The sequence below is a fragment of the Colobus angolensis genome, unplaced genomic scaffold (genome assembly GCF_000951035.1).
Source record: "Colobus angolensis palliatus isolate OR3802 unplaced genomic scaffold, Cang.pa_1.0 Scaffold19, whole genome shotgun sequence".
Classification (NCBI taxonomy): Eukaryota; Metazoa; Chordata; class Mammalia; order Primates; family Cercopithecidae; genus Colobus; species Colobus angolensis.
The window spans coordinates 8,535,885-8,542,169 of NW_012115043.1; positions in this window are offsets into that span (position 1 = coordinate 8,535,885).

Consider the following 6,285-nt stretch of genomic DNA (forward strand, 5'->3'; position numbering starts at 1 on the left):
AAAAAATCTGCTAACATTATGTTTAGTGGGAAAGACATACGAAGCAAGTATGTCCACTCTAATCATTCTTATTCAACAAGGTGCTAGAAATGATATCGAGTGCAATAAGGCAAGAAAGAAAATTAAAAGCACAAAGATTAAAAAGAAAGAGATAAAATTGTCCTTATTTACAGATGCCATGATTGCTTACGTAAACAATTTTAAAGGAACAGGCGCGGTGGCTCACGCCTGTTAATCCCAGCACTTTGGGAGGCCGAGGCAGGCGGATCACGAGGTCAGGAGTTCAAGATCAGCCTGGGTAACATGGTGAAACCCCATCTCTACAAAAAATACAAAAATTAGCCGGGTGTGGTGGTGTGTGCCTGTGGTCCCAGCTACTCGAGAGGCTGAGGTGAGAGGATCACTTGAGCCTAGGAGGCTGAGGCTGCAGTGAGACAATATTGCACCACTGCACTCCAGCCTGGGTGACAAAGTGAGACCTTGTCTCAAAAACAACAACAACAACAAAAAAGACGGAATATGAACCAGGATGAATGTTCTGAAACTCAATTATAACCATATCTAACTCCTATTCAAAATGCTCTAAAGCTTAACCAATAAGAGAAACTCCAGACTCCTATGGTTGGACATGTGGTAGGATAACCTATTGAGAAAAAAAAAAATGGGTTTTGTTTTTACAGAATCAGGTTCACCACAAAGGAATGAACTTCATTTCCTCTTCTGCCAAGAAGGGAGGCCAGGCCTCTGACCCTGGAAGGTCTGGGTTTTTCATAGCCCCAAGAGGGCAGTTAACAACTGTAACTGGTTGTTTAAGAGCTCCCAATCCACTGGAGTATAAACATCGAAGGTTTTGGTTTCCCCAGTAATTGCTATCTGCTTTGCTTGGCCAAATCCCCCCCCACCTGGGTAGAGGGAAACTTTAGTGATGTCTCCATCTGGTCCAACACCTTATCGGTCACATCTCGCTATCCAAACAGTGTAATTTCAAGTGAACATTTGGTTGCTTCAGGTACTATTTCCCCTGCCAAGTCCGCTTCAACGGCCTTTCTCCAGGAGCTGACCAGGGTGCCATTCAAAGCCGCGGGGAGGTCCCGGCTGGAGCGGGTAGGTGGTGCCATCAGGAATTTGCTTTCCCAGTCCGTCTCCCTTCGCTTGGCAGCACGTGTGTGAAGCAGGCCTCACCGATCAGAGGGGCACATATTCAGAAGCTGGCAATGCCATTGAGGGTGTTGGATGAGACATGCAGCTCTCTGGGCAGCAAACGGCAGGGGCTCTCATAGCATGGCAGGGCTGCCCCACTTTACCCACCACTGGACCGGTCGCAAGACTGCTCTCAACGCCCCAGCTTCTAGGAGCATCCGAATCTTAAGACTCCATTCATGTGTCCTTTACACTTGCAATCCTGGCATAATTAAAAATAACTCCACTTTCCCTCTCAAATGAGGAGATAAAATATGCAGCCATCCCACCCCATATGTTTTAATAAATTCATTTTCTATTTAACTGGCCAGAGTGATCTTTGAATTTGCAGCTAAGAACGTGCCTGATACAAAGGGCTTCTCAGAATCAGGCTCCTCCCTCCTACTCCATCTCTATGCGCCTGTGAGTCGATTTCAGTTCTATTAAAATAGATGGCTGTTAAATGCCTCCAGGGCATTGGACAGGCTTTTCCTTCTTCCTGGAAGGTTTTTTCCTCCAGCGTCCACCTGGCAAACAGTGTCTTCCTCCCTCTTTGTGCCCTGCATTCCTCTATTGTCACACTTAGCCCCATGTTACCATTGTACTAGACTTTTTGGGTTTGTTCTTTGAGATTTCTCTGCCAATGATTTGTGAGTTCCCTCAGATTAGAGACTTAGTTTTCTCCAGGGTGAGCCCAATGCTGGTCACATGGTAAGTTTCAACAAACATGTATTGAAAACTTTATATGAATGAGTGTAAAACTGCACTTTTTATAGAAAAATGGTGAAATCAATTGGTTATGACTACTCATTTACAGAGTAGCTTTAGCAGTCTGCTACTAAGTAGAATTCTCTGAAGATTTTCATTTGTAGATCTTGAGTTTTAGCTGGAGAGAACCAAACCTATCAGGGGTCTGGAAAAATGGAATTCAAGTCAGGAGTGGATCTTAAGTTGGACTAAGCCATGTCACACCTATAGGGAGACAAATGGTGACAGCTCATGATTATTATTAGACTGCTTTGTGACTGCTATGTGCTGGCTGCCTTATATACTTTTTTTTTTTTGAGATAGAGTCTTGCTGTGTCGCCCAGTCTGAAGTGCAGTGGCATGAGCGTGGCTCACTGCAACTTCTGCCTCCCGGGTTCAAGCAATTCTCTGCCTCAGCCTCCTGAGTAGCTGGGATTACAGGCGCCCACCAACACGTCCGGCTAATTTTTGTATTTTTAATAGAGACAGGGTTTCACCATCTTGGCCAGGCTGGTCTTGAACTCCTGACCTCATGATCCACCTGCCTCGGCCTCCCAAAATGCTGGGATTACAGGCATGAGCAACCGCGCCTGACCTAGTAACAGTTTAAAGGATAAAGCAGGCAAGCACTAGTGACAAGAGGCAAGGCTTTCAGGCCCTGCTCCACCACCAATGAGGTAGGCTCACTTCAGGCTGATGATTCCCCTTCCAAATGTTAGAATCTGTATCTGTAAAGCAGCATACACTCTGAGGTCCCTTTCAGCCACATGGTACAAAAATTCTAAACCTCCCAGCAAGAGGTTCACTATAGAGGATGATGCTGGGTAAGAGGAAAGAAAAGAAAAGAAAAGAAAAAAGAAAGAAGGAAGGAAAGAAAGAAAGGGAAAAGAAAAGAAAGAGAGAGAGAAAGAGAAAAGAAAAAAAACTTCCCTGATAGTGGAAGTTGGAATAGGTTCAGCATTGTTTTAGGAAGGAGAAGTTCTTTCTGGAAGCTTCTCAAGCCTCTCTCTGTTCTTGATGGAAGCCAACACAAGCACTCTGCATCTAGTAGGCCCTCCATAACGATTTCTTACTAATGAACAGCGTCTAGGGTGTCAGAGTTGGATCTTGAGGCCTGGGTATATCTAGTAACCTCGTCTCCCAGCGCTTCACCCGGCCTGTGATAAACAAGTGTTTGATACGGCGACCCTCTTATTTTCCAGACTTTTTTAGTTAGAGTTCTCTGTGGGATGTTTTTCAAACATTCTCAGGTAATGATGACAGGGCCATAATGATAACCCAGAGATGCTTGTAACTTTTATGTGATTAGCTGGGAGAAAGAATTAGAGGTTTTAAAGGTGACAAAAAAATTTTATTGAACCTAATCAGCCTTTGACATATGCAGACTGGAGCTTTAAGAGTTGCAAAATGGAGATAGTGATGCGGGATGTTTAAAGGTAGAGTAGAAGGCCCAGACCAGAGAGAGCAGCTGTTAGTTTGCTGAGGAAATGGTCTCCCTTCTTGTCACAAACCATTTCATTATCTATGTGTATATCAAAGCAGCATGTTATATATCTTAAATATATACAATAAAATCTTTTTACAAATTCCTTTCATTTATCTGTTTGCAAATTGGAGGAGCTAGAGACTAGGATGCAGTTAGGTCTGAACAATGCAATAGGCAGGTTGAGCTCATGACTGGTCAAGGAATAGGCAAGGCCAGGGGGAAGCTGTGACCAGGGAGACAGGTAGCCAAAGTGACACTCCTAAGATGTGGCAGCTGTGCCTCCCACCTCCCCATGTGAGCCCTTCCAGTTGCCAGTGCCTGCCTGAGGACTCTGGTGCTGGAGCCTGTCTTGTCCACGAGTGCAGCAGGAAGGAAGTGTTGGGGAGTAACTACTGACCCCTTCAAAAAAATAAAGACGGATGGGAGTAGGTGTAAAATGCCTCAGCACTTTTGCCCTTCTGGGATAACCGTTTCTGAGTTCCCCAAGGGGATCAAGCTTCAGCCATGTAGGTAACTTGCGCATGATCTCGCATCCTTCATTGTCTCCTTCCTTTCCCTGTCTCACATCTTCAGTGGTGCTTCCTAGGATCATCTCCCACACGCCACCTGAGCTGGAATCCTTGTCTCAGGTTCTACTTGTGGGGAAACCCCAACTAAGTCAGCAGACCACTAGGAAGATGATGGGTAAGGTCACTGACTTGTAGCCAGGGGGCTAACAGAACACAGGGCCGCCATGGGGCTTGTAACACGGAAGAGGAAGTAGCTGAAGTGTCCAGTATACAAAGAGATGAGCATGGCGAAACTCATGGGTATGTGAGCAGGAAGGGGCAAGCGTGATTGGAAGCCTACCCTAGGCCTGACCCTGTGTTTGGTATTAGATGCATATTGTCTCTGTCGATCCTTACAGAACTATACACTAGAGAGATGTCACCTCCATTTTCCAGGTTGAAGGAAATTAAGTAACTCATTCATGATCACACGACTGGTAGAGAGGGGCTGTGAACCAGGCCTCCATGGTACCAAAGTCTATGCTGTATTCCCAAACCTCACCTGACAGCCCACAAATCATGAGTGATCAGCGACCATTCGGTGTGGTTTTCATGAGGAGGAGCCAGCCGTTCCTCAGGCCAGGCCAGGCTTCCCAGGGTGGAAGGACCTTGGAGAGGTTGAGGTCAGTTACATGGGGGCTCAGCTTAGCAGATCCAGAAACTTGATTTGGTGACCTCCTAGCAGTAATCTGGCCCAGGGGACTGAATGACAGATACTGGACTCTCCAGAGGCTCATGAATGATCTGGGTACTGATCTGTTGACCAGATATTTATGCTCGTTAGTGTATTAGTTTTCTGTTGCTGATGTAACAAATGACCACCAATTTAGTAGCTTCAAACAATACACATTTATTATCTTACAATTCTGGCAGTCAGAAGTCCGAAATCAGTTCCACTGGTTTTAAATGAAGGTGTGGGCAGGGCTGCATTCCTTCTGAAAGCTCTAGGGGATATCAATTTAATTGCCCTTTCCAGATTCTAGAGACCACCCTCATTCTTTGGCCCCTTCACCTGCCTTCAAAGCCAGCAGCATAGCAGCTTCCAGCCTCTATGACTCTGACAACCCAGACTCCTTCTTGTTAGATTTGGCGCATCCGGACGATCCTGGAGAATCTCCTCATTTCAACGTTCTTAGTTTAATCACAGCCACAAAGTCCCTTTTGCCACATAAAGTAATGTATTCACAGGTTCCAGGGATGAAGACATGGACATCTGGAGGGAGCCATTATTCAGCCTATCTCCTTCGGTCAGTTTTTTTCTCTTCCCATAGCAGGATCATAATTAAGCCAGCCTATGGGCAGAGGCTGCTGAGGAACCCGAAACCAGAGTACAGGGGTGTGTACAACCTCTATGAACGGGTCATCAGCTGGCTGCAAAGCAGCTGGGTCCCAGTCTGCCATCCAATCAACAAGGAGAGGAAACTTCTGACACTCAGGCTTCCCTTCTTGTAGACACTGTAGACTTTTGTCATACGGACTCCAGTGCTGATTGTCAGGTACTGCTCTACTTACTCCCACCTCTCCATCTCTGATACAGTTACAAGTCATCTTTTATGGTTGCTTGATGGGACCTGTCCCATCCTGGGTTCCCATTAATCGTGCCCGTCCATTAACCTCTCTGACAGATCACGTTACAAACCAGTCCCCAGTGATAGTATTTGACCCAGTGTTATCCAGGACCTCACAGCTCCCTGCCCTTCTCTCCCTACCTCTCTGACTTTTGGCCACACATCCCAGGTTCCAAAGTCTGCTCTGCTCTGCCCTTCTCCTGTCTTTTTGATAACTTGTTAGGACTTTCCTTTCTGGATTCTGTGCAGAAATAATCTCATCCATTATGTACTGAGTTTTATTAGTAACCTTGTCTCAAAATTTGGGGAATACCTCCTTCGTGGTGACCTTTTTTAAAAAAACTGATTCTCAGTCAGGCGCGGTGGCTCACACCTGTAATCCCAGCACTTTGGGAGGCAGAGGCGGGTGGATCCTGAGGTCAGGAGATCGAGACCATCCTGGCTAACACGGTGAAACCTCGTCTCTACTAAAAATGCAAAAAATTATCTGGGTGTGGTGGCGGGCGCCTGTGGTCCCAGCTACTCGGGAGGCTGAGGCAGGAGAATGGAGTGAACCCGGAAGGCGGAGCTTGCAGTAAGCCGAGATTGTGCCACTGCACTCCAGCCAGGGCGACAGAGCGAGACTCGTCTCAGAAAAATAAAAACAAAAAAAAAAAACCCAAAAAAACAAAAAACAAAAAACTGATTTTCAAGTTTCTGTATTAGTCAATTTCTACCTTTCTGAAAAATCATCCTACAAACATTCTGCAAGAACCTG